Source organism: Macrotis lagotis, chromosome 7 (assembly GCF_037893015.1).
Source record: "Macrotis lagotis isolate mMagLag1 chromosome 7, bilby.v1.9.chrom.fasta, whole genome shotgun sequence".
NCBI classification, from domain to species: domain Eukaryota; kingdom Metazoa; phylum Chordata; class Mammalia; order Peramelemorphia; family Peramelidae; genus Macrotis; species Macrotis lagotis.
Window position 1 is genome coordinate 168431559 of NC_133664.1, and position 11315 is coordinate 168442873.

The window sequence follows — 11315 nt, forward strand, 5'->3', positions numbered from 1 at the left end:
ATCCTTATAATTAAATGCAGAAAGGCAGAAATAGTAAATCCACACTTCTCAGACCATGATGCAATAAAAATTGCATATAATAAAGGGTCATGGAAAGGTAAACAAGAACCAATTGTAAATTAAATAATTTTACATTAGATAATGGGTGATCAAACAGCAAATACCAGAAATAATCAAAATATTATATCAAAGAATGTGATAATAATGAAACATTATAATTTATGGTATGCAGTCAATGCAGTTTTTATGAGAACCTTTATATCTCTAAACACATATGTGAAAAAAATAGGGAAAGAAGATATTGATGAATTGGGTATGCAACTAAAAAAGTTATAAAAAAGAACCAACTAAAGATCTTCATTTAAATACTAAATTAGAAATTCTGAATATCAAGGGAGAGATTAAAAAATTAAAAGCATGAAAACTATTGATCTCATAAATAAAACTGAGTGGATTTTATGAAAAGTCACTAAATAGACAAACCACTGGTCAATCCAATTTTTAAAAAACTGGAAGGAGATAGCCAAATTATCAGTATCAAAAATGAAAAGGATGAACTAACCACCAATGAGGAGGAAATTCAAAAGATAATTCAGAGATACCTTGGAGAACTGTATGCCAACAAATTGGAAAACTAGAGTGAAATGGATGAAAATTTACAAAAATACAAACTGCCCAGATTAAAAGAAGAGGAAATCAATTACTTAAATGACCCCATTTTAGAAAAAAAAATAATTGAAGAAATAATCAGTAAACTCCCTAAGAAAACGTCTCCATGTCCAGATGAATTTACAAGTGAATCCTACCATTTAATGAACAATTAATTCCAATTCTTCATAAAATATTTTAAAAAAAATAGGAGGAGTTCTGCCAAACTCCTTTCATGAAATCAATAAGGTGCTGATATCTAAACCAGGAAGAACAAAAACAGAGAAAGAACATTACAGACCAATCACCCTAATGAATATTCATGCAAAAAAGGGTTTTTTTCAGGTTTTTGCAAGGCAATAAGGTTAAGTGGCTTGTCCAAGGTCACACAGCTAGGTAATTATTAAGAGTCTGAGCTGGATTTAAACTCAGGTACTCCTGACTCCAGGGCTTGTGCTCTATCTACTGCACCACCTAGCTGCCCCAGATGCAAAAATATTAAATAAAATTTTAGCAGTGAGACTACAACATGTTATTCCTAGGATAATATAACATGGTCATGTGGGATTTATACCAGGTAGTCAGGGATAGTTAAAGATTAATCATATCAATAGCAAAATGAACAGAAATCATATGATTATCTCAATAGATGGTGAAAAAGCCTTTGATAAAATTCAACATCCATTCCCATTGAAAACACTAGAAAGTTTAGGAATAAATGGAGCTTTCTTTAAAGTAGTATCTATCTAAAAACCATCAATTGGCAATAAGGAAGCAAAACTTTCACTTTTAACAGATGACATAACAGATGATATACTTAAAGAACCCAAGAAAATCATCTTAAAACTCCTTGAGACAATGAACAAATTCAACTAAGTAGCAAGATATAAAATAAACCCACATAAAACATCAGCAGTTCTATATATGCATAACAAGCCCAAGAGCAATAGCTAGAAAGAGAAATTCCATTTAAAAATAACTATAGACAACATTAAAGCCATATGGAACTATACACAAAGAACAGTAAAACTTCATAGCCTTTGACCCAGCAAATCCAATTCTAGATCTATATTCAGAAGAAAATATAAAAAAGGAAAAAGTCCTACATTTTCCAAAATATTCTTTTTGTAGTGGCAAAGAATTGGAAATTGAGGAGATGCCCATCAATTGGGGAATGGCTAAACAAGCTATGGTACATGAATGCTGTGGAATATTATTATTCTGGACAGCTAGGTGGCGCAGTGGATAAAGCACCAGGCCTGGAGTCAAGAGTACTTGGGTTCAAACACAGTCTCAGACACTTAATAATTACCTAGCTGTGTGGCCTTGGGCAAGCCACTTTACCCCATTTGTCTTCCAAAAACATAAAAGAAAATATTATTGTATTATAAGAAACCATAAATGGTTGGACTCTCTAGGAGCATGAAATGACTTATGGGATCAGATTCTGAATGAAGGAAGTAGAACCTAGAAAGCAATGTACACATTAACAGCAACATTGGGAGATGGACAGCTTTAATGGATGCAACTCCTCTCAGCAGTTCAGAGAGCAAGGACAACTGTATTAGACCAGCCATGGACAATATTCCTCATACCAAAAAAACTAATCTGTAAACAAATTTATCAAAAGTATGTAGTACAATGCTAACCAGTCTATTCACTGCTGAAGGGACGGGAGTGGAAAGGGAGGATGGATGGAAATTCTGTAATCTAAAAATCTGCATGTGTCTATAAATATATGAATCTAAATAAATAAATAAATAAATAAATAAATAAACAAACAAACAAACAAACAAATAAATAAATCAAAATGCAAAAAGAATAATAGAATCTCAAGAATTAGAAGAACCTTCATAGTCTTTCTAGCTCAGCTCACATGTGTTCAAACTCCCTTTTCTACAACATTAATGTTGAGTAGTCATTCAGGATTCTATTAACTTAGAAACTCCCTGTAGGTAGTAATTCAGTAGTACCTGAGGTAGTTTTTTTGTTGATTCTTTTCAGTATAACCTGCATAAATTTCTTATCATTTGTTTTGTTAGAAAATGTATTTTTTATATTCTGATTATATAAATATTTTATTTGTTTTCCAATTATGTACAATAGTAGTTTCTACTTATCATTTTTGGTGTTTTGAATTTTACATTTTTTGCAACTTTACAAATTTAACACAGATATTCTTAGCAATATGGATACATATTTGCTAACTTAATAAAACAAAATACCACAGGTGCTTTGGTTTCACTTTCCCTGCTATAGTCAGGTTTTAAGCATTAGGAAAAAATGAATAATATTTACTATCCAAAGCAAAAATAATAATAAGTGAAGGAGAAAAATGAAGATCAAAAATCTATGAGTACATAGGAACTTCAAAGTCCTTTAGTTCAACAACCCCCCCCCCCCCCCGCCCTAGAGGAAAATATTGAGGCCCAGAGAATTGTGAAATTATGATAGAACCAGTATTTTCCTGTTACATCTTCCCTGAAGTCCCTAAGATTCCTTCACTTCCCTGAATCATCTACCTCTTTACTTTGCAGCTTCATTGGTTCCAGCTTCACTGGTCAGCATTTAGGATTGATGGTATGAAACATCCCCGTAAAGGTAGTCAGCATTATAGGCAGATTTGGTGAGTGCCTGAGACCAAATTATGGTCAATTTCTAAAGCTGACTAAACAAATTTCTAGAGGTGGAAATGAATAGCCAGAAAAGCTATATGTTGCTGGAGACTTGTAGCAGGGTAAGTCTCGTCCTTTGTTTAATGTTCAACAACTTAGAAATGTTTATTTCTCTCTCCTCTTTGAATTAGAACTAAAATTGAGGTTAAAGTTGAGTCTACAATAAAAGGCTACATAAGTAATAAGTGGCAGGGTCAAGATTTAAATCTTACTACAGGTTCACATGGCAGGAATGACAACTTGTGGTGTAGTGGCATCTGCTCATTTATTGTTTTACAATTTTTTTTATTAATACTAACAAAATTATCTCCTTTCCGGGTATCTATTTCATCTCACTTATATGAAGAGAACAAAAGTAGAGAAAATATCTCAAAGACAGACATTTATTTTGAATTTTAAGGCATACATCCTTGATTCCACAAAACTGTGCTCACTTGTAATTAATGTTATAAAAATGGTTTATCTATTGAATCAAGTTCTATGAAAATAATATCCAAACATGTGAAAGATCACTGATAGTGCAGAGACTCAAAAATATGGGGTTCCTCTCAGCCTGAAAATCCTAAATCTTAGAATAGATTGGTGAATAGATAAGGAGGCAAGAGTTGGTGCACAAGGAGGACTAGCATCTGATAAAAGTACCTGTCAATCCCTTTTCTGGGATGTTTATTCACCTAACTCTCACTGGTGGCTACAAGAAACTGAAAGTATATGCAGCAGCCATAATGTGTTAAAATCATCCCTGCAAACAGATTAAACCAGGTTGACGGTAAAATAATAAACCTCAAACCTGTTGGTGAAGAATGTGTCATACAGTATCATAAATTATATATCTGGAAGACTTCTCCCAGTTGTATCGGTAGATGAAAATAGTTTGCTCAAACTGCTGAAGCAGGAATTTTGGAGGACTTAAGACTTTGGTTAGTCCTCAAAGATGACAAGGTCATTTAATTCTTATATAAAAGGAGAATGAATCTTCTAATTAGTTTTGTTAATACATTAATAAGTGGTCTATGTAGGGTCAATAATGTATTTCACATCATTAGACATTTATTAAACTCACCCTTGTGTGATCAAATTAAATAATATTTACAGTGTTTAACAAAATGTCTGGTACATAAAAATCATAAATATGCTTAATACATTTTCTTATCTTTCAAAGTATCATATCTTGTGGTGAGAAAAGAATGTGTACTTTAAAAAACAAGTTTATCTTACTAAGATTTTTTTTGAAATGTTTTTATTAGAGATATCAAGTCCTAAGTATTCTTTAGTGTTAACATTCTTTGTTAACCTTAAATAAGCAGGTAACAACCAAATTTATTTGAATTGATTAGTAACTCAATTTAATCTTATAAAAATTATTCCATGAAACAGATCACTTATTATTCAGCAAATGATTCAATACATTTCACCATAAGACAATTTACACATTGCAGATGGCCCAGGCCTAAGTTTCATTTGGCAGGTAATGGACATTCCTGTTAATTAGAATTGTGAGTGTCTGTATGGCCTCAAAAGGAATGTTGTCATTGTTTGCCACAAAATAGACCTTTCATATGCCATATAATGAATATCACAAAATACATAATATATATATATATATATATATATATATATATATATATATATTAGAATGAAGACAATAAGGTCAAGTATAAAGTCATTAGAAACCACATAGTCACATAGTGTGTTAAATTAAACCATGAATTATTAACAAAGTCAGGAGAAACTAAAAAACTTTGAAATAGGACTATTTTGTTCTAAAATCATATTTTAACCTCTTACTAAATCCAATGAAAGCTTAAGGATATTATAGAATTTTTGACTTGGAAGAGAACTGAGATTTCAATAACACTAAGACAGTTATCTCATCTTCAACATATCTATTGAGGCATTTTCTGATCTCAACTTGAAGATTACTAGAATTGACGAAATTCCTGTCTCCTATATCAGCCAATATTACTTGGACAGCTATAATTTTATATTGTCTTACTAGAACCACAAAATCCAGCTTTCTGAAACTTTGTCCTATTTGTCTTTGTTTTGCCCTGTAAGACCAAACAGAGAAATTCTAGTTGATCTTCTGAATTTCATTCCAATTTTTGAAGATCTGATTATCATGTCCCTCCATTTTATTCTGCTCAGGTCATCTAGCCAATCATTTTATAAACTATCTTCAAGTCCCTTTACCTTCTAATATCCATCATCTATACACATTAGATATAATTAATATATTTCCTAAAGTATGACAGCCAGACTTTAACATAATAGCATTGAGGAGGTGAATTTTGGGGGGGGGGGGAGGGAATTAGATTATTTCTTTCTATTTGGACTTTAATAGAATCTTTTATGGGGCTGATAATTTGTTAAATTTAAAGAGTTGTATAGAGAGAAGGAGGAGGAGGAATCTGGTTTCTTCTCCATTTAGTCCCTTCATTGATTAGGATTACAGTATCATATATATATATATATGGAAGAGAACTTACAAACCATATAGTCCAGAGTACTCATTTTATAAATGAGGTTAGTGCAATCTATAAAGTTGAAATTCTTTGTCTCAAATCTTACAAACAGTAAGGAACCAAGGTAGCAGTTAAATCATAAGCTTTGACTGAAAATTCTATATCCTTTTCCTCTATATTCAGAATTGTTTTGATTAAAGACATATTGATTGTTTTAAGAAATAAAATATTACTGATGTTATTTTATTAAAAGAAGGCAATTATGTGGGGGAAAATGTGTAGGTTTCTTTAATAATCTAAAAACATTGGAAGACATTAGTTTAAAATTGGAAGCAGAATTTGCAATGTAGAAGTCCCCCCTGGCATCATGCCATTTATCTGAATCTGTCACCACCTTCAGTAGGAAGTACAGAACAAAATTAAACACTGATAAGATGGTCTCTACAGAGAGCTGACCAGAGATGCTATTGTTAAGCATAGAGGATCTCACTTCTGGGATTCAGTTTCAGTCTTGGTGATACACTAATGGAAAATCTCAATAACTATTGAAATGTTTAAAGTAGAAAGGTGGGATGGATAAAAAATTCAAAGAACAGAAGGACTGCATTTTACTGTTTCTCAAGCATCATTTAGAGAACCATACTTATTTAACTTTTAGTTTAAGTTTAGTGACTGAAGTGGATCTTCAGAGGTTACATTCCTGACAAAAATTTCTCAATAGAAGTACTGACATTTTAGTAAAAGGACCTGGATTTAGATCTTATCTCTGATGCTTATTACATTTCTGATGTTAAGCAAAATCACATTTGAATGCCCAGGATTTGTTTCTTCATCTGTACAATGAAATATTTGGATTAGATGGTTTCTGTGATTTATGAATTCAAAGAGTCTGTGAATGATGTTTGGAGGGTGCATAAGAAACATATCACAGCTCCTAGTGTAATAAATATTTATTGACTCACTGATTGTCCTTCCCTTATGGCAAAAGGCCTTCCCCCCACCACTTGCTGAGTGAGCTACCTCTCATGGTTTATGATTTTGGAACATAACTTACCTTTTCTATGACTCCTTTGAAAGCAAAAATGAATATAATTGAAGATGTTTTTGGATAACTGGATGCTATATACTACAACTGTTTTTAAAAAATCATACTTTGGGGTGGTCAAATCTGGCCTCAGACACTTAATAATTACCTAGCTGTGTGGCCTTGGGCAAGGCACTTAACCACATTGCCTTGCAAAACCTAAAAAGAATCATACTTCAGCCTGCTTTCCTAAAACAAGTTAGAAATTAATCAATCTGCATATTTTGTGAGCTTAGGAAAAAAATTTAGTATATTTTATGTTTATGTTAGGATACTTACATTAGCAAGATTCAACCAACATATGAAGGCATTGATATTATAGCATCTGTAATTATGGAATAGATAAAAAATGATAAGAAAGCAATTTAATTTCATTTAGAATTAATATATATATATATATATGTATATATATGTATATATATATATATATATATATATATATATATAAACTGCTTTAAGAAGGACAATTTTCAATACTAGCCTACCTGGTTCAAAAAAGTATCTCATCACCACCAGAAACTTATTACAAATAACTTAAATTTTTTTCTTAAGAAAAAATACAATAAATACTGCTCCTAAAATGGAAGGATTTAGTCTGAATGCTTTTTTTCCTTTTTAAAAAACCAATCTTTGTAGAAATAGTAGAGCCAGATCATTGCATTCTGCTTTTTCCATTAATCCTGGAATGTCTTTAAAAATGTCAAGGAATAGGGATATGTCAATGACTTCTCAGGGAGTCTTTAAATGCATGGATCAGTGAAGGGGCCATGAGGCTGGACCTGTCATGCAATCTTATCCAGGCAGACTCACTTAATAGCATATTATTACAAGTGCCTAAAAGCTCCTTTGTAAGCTACTTTGTCACAGTCTATATAAGAAGGCTTAATCTGTGAAATCTTGACTATTTTATACTTCCACAATAGTCACAGCAGTAGATTTTCTAAGAGTTGTTCTGGCCAGTCACCTCAAGGAAGAAAACCATCATTAGCATGCAGATCTCTGAGTCATTGAATACTAACTCCTGCCCACAAATCTATGGGACCCTGTTGATGCTTTAATTATTAACAGAATACTGTGTTGGTAAGATTTTAATTTATGAGAGAAATATTAAAACAAATAAAACTATTTAATTTATTATTTTAATAAAACCTGCTGACTGTAAACTTTTTTTTTTTACCCTTCCGACATACTCTGAAGAAACATTAGAAGATAATGGTCTGAACAGTTTGGTTTGAACATTCCAGTCAGTGCCAGAACAGTAGTCCTGAGTGGAGTTCTCTGCCTTTATACACAAGGGACTTAGGTTTAATCTCCAAAATCCATTTTCCACTCTGCAGCTGGCCAAAGCCATGTGCTTTGCAGAACCCCATGTGCTCAGGCCTTAGGGTGAGGAAGGGAGGGACACATCTGACTTTTCATTGACCCTACTGGCTCATGGAGAAACCATTCTACAGTTGTCTGGTAATTGTACAACATGGTTTAAGAGAAACTGACAGCACTTTGACTATATCCCATCACTTAGAGGACCTTAAAGCTGAAACCTGAAAATCTGCCATAGCTTTGCTCAGTGCTTCTAGGGATTTGGATTTCTCTTTACACTCTGTCATGTCATATTTCTAATAATATAAAATTGTCCTATTTTATGAGTCCCTTATTGCTTCACTTCTCCTTTGTCAAATGAGATAGAGTATTTAATTACTGGCATTTGGATTTTTTTTTGTCTTTTAAGTCAGTTGTGTCTGCCTATAATGGTAAACTTCTCAAGAGTCAGACTGTGAATTGAATCGGACAAAAGTTCCACCAACCACATTTACATTGGTTTAGTTTCTAATTGTTTACAATTCCCTGCTATCCAGCATGGGTTTGTTATTATCCATGGCAAATTGTGATATGATAATCTAAATGCTTCCTTCCCATGAGAATTACTAGCACAGATAGAGAAATTAACCAAAAGTTGAGGAAATCTAAACCAAGAACAAGGTATAATTAGAATTTTCACATTAAAAAATCACAGAGATAGATTAAGAATTTTTTACCTAGGGTACAGATCATAAGAAAGAGCCTAGAGTTAAGTCATTTTGAAGTTATTTATAGGTGTAAGATGTAGCTACATATGCAAAAATGTAAAAATATATATACACAAACATAATAGTCATGTGAATATATACATATATATATATATATTCTATGATTTTGACAAGTACTTTTTTATTTTATAGCAGAGTTTTCTTATATTTTATTATGTACAAGATATTTTTTTTTTCTCCAAGCTCATGAAGAAAAGGAACCCTGAAGGGTCTTTTACACCTGACTACATATCTTTGAAAATGATTCTTAGTGAAGTTTGCCATCTTGTGGTCAATCTAAGAATAACCATTGCCATTAAGAATTTTTGGATTCATTAATTCATATATGAAAAACATGTGGAATAAAGCATTCATTTATCCAGAATAACTAGGAAAGAGTCTTTCCTGGCTATAATAATAATTAATAATAAAATATTAAGATTGAAAGGAATTTTGAAGATAATATAGTTCAACTTTTTCATTTTATATTTGAGAGAAATGAGGCAAATAAGGTACAAAAAGATATACTGAATTATTCAGCATCACATGATGAGAGACAGACCTAAAGATCATTCCCTAATTTTTAGACTTCTATTCAAACCAATCTCCAATTACTATGTAGAAATTTGTCTAATATTGTTTGGCATTAATTCTCTATCTTATACCATTTCAAACTTTGCAATTGATAAATGTTTCCTTTTCTTTTATTACCAAAATTCTCCATCTATGGTATTTGGCCTCTCCTCCTAGTATTTTTAACTACATCATTGATCACAGAAACAATGTAAAATATTTTTTAATAAGTTATAGAATCAACCACACAAATCTTTAAATATTTGCCAGCATCTTCACGTATCATCTTTGTAACTGGCAATAGGTCACACCAGATATATAGTATGAGTATGATCTTATAAATTTGAATATATAAAATACTTTTATGACTAAACTGAAGCAATTTTATTATATAGGCTTTCTTCCTTATAATCTTCCTGTGAGAAGCAATTCATTTGTAATCATATTTTAATAAGGTAACTGAAATATAGAAGGGAATGAAGACATTTATATAGTATCTACTATATGACACTGAACTAAATATTTTTTATTTGATCCTAAATAATTATGTGAGAATGGATGTAATTATTATGCTTATTTTATAGTTGAGGAAACTGAGTCAAATAAAAATTAAGTGACTTGTCCAGGATCACAAGAGACAATGGATTTTAACTTTGTTCTTTCTGACTACAGGTCCAGTATTCTATTCACTGCTGCATCTGACTTCTTCAGTGTGGAAAGTGAAAAACACAATTACTCCCACAGTCTGACATGAAGGTATTTTTAGCATATCAGCTATACCCCTCTCTTTATATTCACTCCAACATATAGTCAGAATACAATCTAAAAATAATAGAAATTTCTTCATGTAATTCCTTCAATTATTATTCCCAGGCTAATCTCTCAAAACTGGCATGATTTTTCTACTTATCAACTACATGAATGGAACTGTTCTGTTCATCTTTCTGATGCTCCTAAATCCAATACAATGAAATTGTAGCGTCTTTCTCTAGCCCTTTGAAACAAAACCACTTCTTCCCTTTTATCTTGAACCTAGAGTTTCTCAAGTTTCTGCCATACAGATTCTGAATAAAGGGAGCAGAATTAAGAGAACATTGTACACATTAACATCAACATTGTGAAAAGATCAGCCTTGATGGAAGCAGCTCCTCACTGCAGTTCAGAGAACTAAGACAACCCTATTAGATTGGCTAACTGGACAATGATGTTCCCATCCAGAGGAAGAAAAACCAAACCAAAGAAAAGAAAAACACCCATTTGGAATCTGATGAATATTTTGTAAAAAAAATATCTCTTGTATCTTTTCCCCTTAATCCTAATTCCTCATACCAAAAATGACTAATCTGAAAACATGTTTATCAAAAATATGTATGTACAATGCTAACCTGACTGTTCATCACTGAGGGGAGGGGGTGGGAAGGGAGGGTCAAAGGAAATTTTGTGATTTAAAAATATACATGTGCATATGGATGAAAAAAATAAAGGTGTGACTCAAAAAAAAGTTCCTGCCATAATGATCTAAACTGATTTGCACTGTAATATAGGATTACCTGTTTGGGATTACTTAAAAGAAAAGAGAAACTTATACAGAGTTATGAATAATTTATTGAATTAGTGTGAATAATGAAAAAATATTTTAAAATTATTATTATTATTATTATGGCTTATGGCTTATGGCTTATGGTATGGGATTGACCATGGGTTTACCGCATTTCTAAAGTACTGACTCTGGCTAATAATTCCAGTTTGACATGACATTGGCTGGATTCTGGTGGCTTTCAGATCAATTGGAGAGGAAAAAACC

General features: G+C 32.0%; 1 long non-coding RNA gene across 2 annotated transcripts in view; it reads left to right on the forward strand.

Moving 5' to 3' along the window:
• Positions 1–10913, forward strand: part of LOC141493140 (uncharacterized) — a 427546-nt gene extending 416633 nt beyond the window's left edge. Inside the window, exons 1-3 of one of the 2 annotated variants that reach the window (XR_012470127.1) lie at positions 3206–3274; positions 10184–10267; positions 10548–10913. This is a non-coding gene — a long non-coding RNA (uncharacterized LOC141493140). Of the gene's footprint in view, positions 1–3205; positions 3275–10183; positions 10268–10547 lie in introns of those variants that run through there. The other variant, XR_012470128.1, reaches the window with a different exon arrangement.
• Positions 10914–11315: the final 402 nt, after the last annotated feature.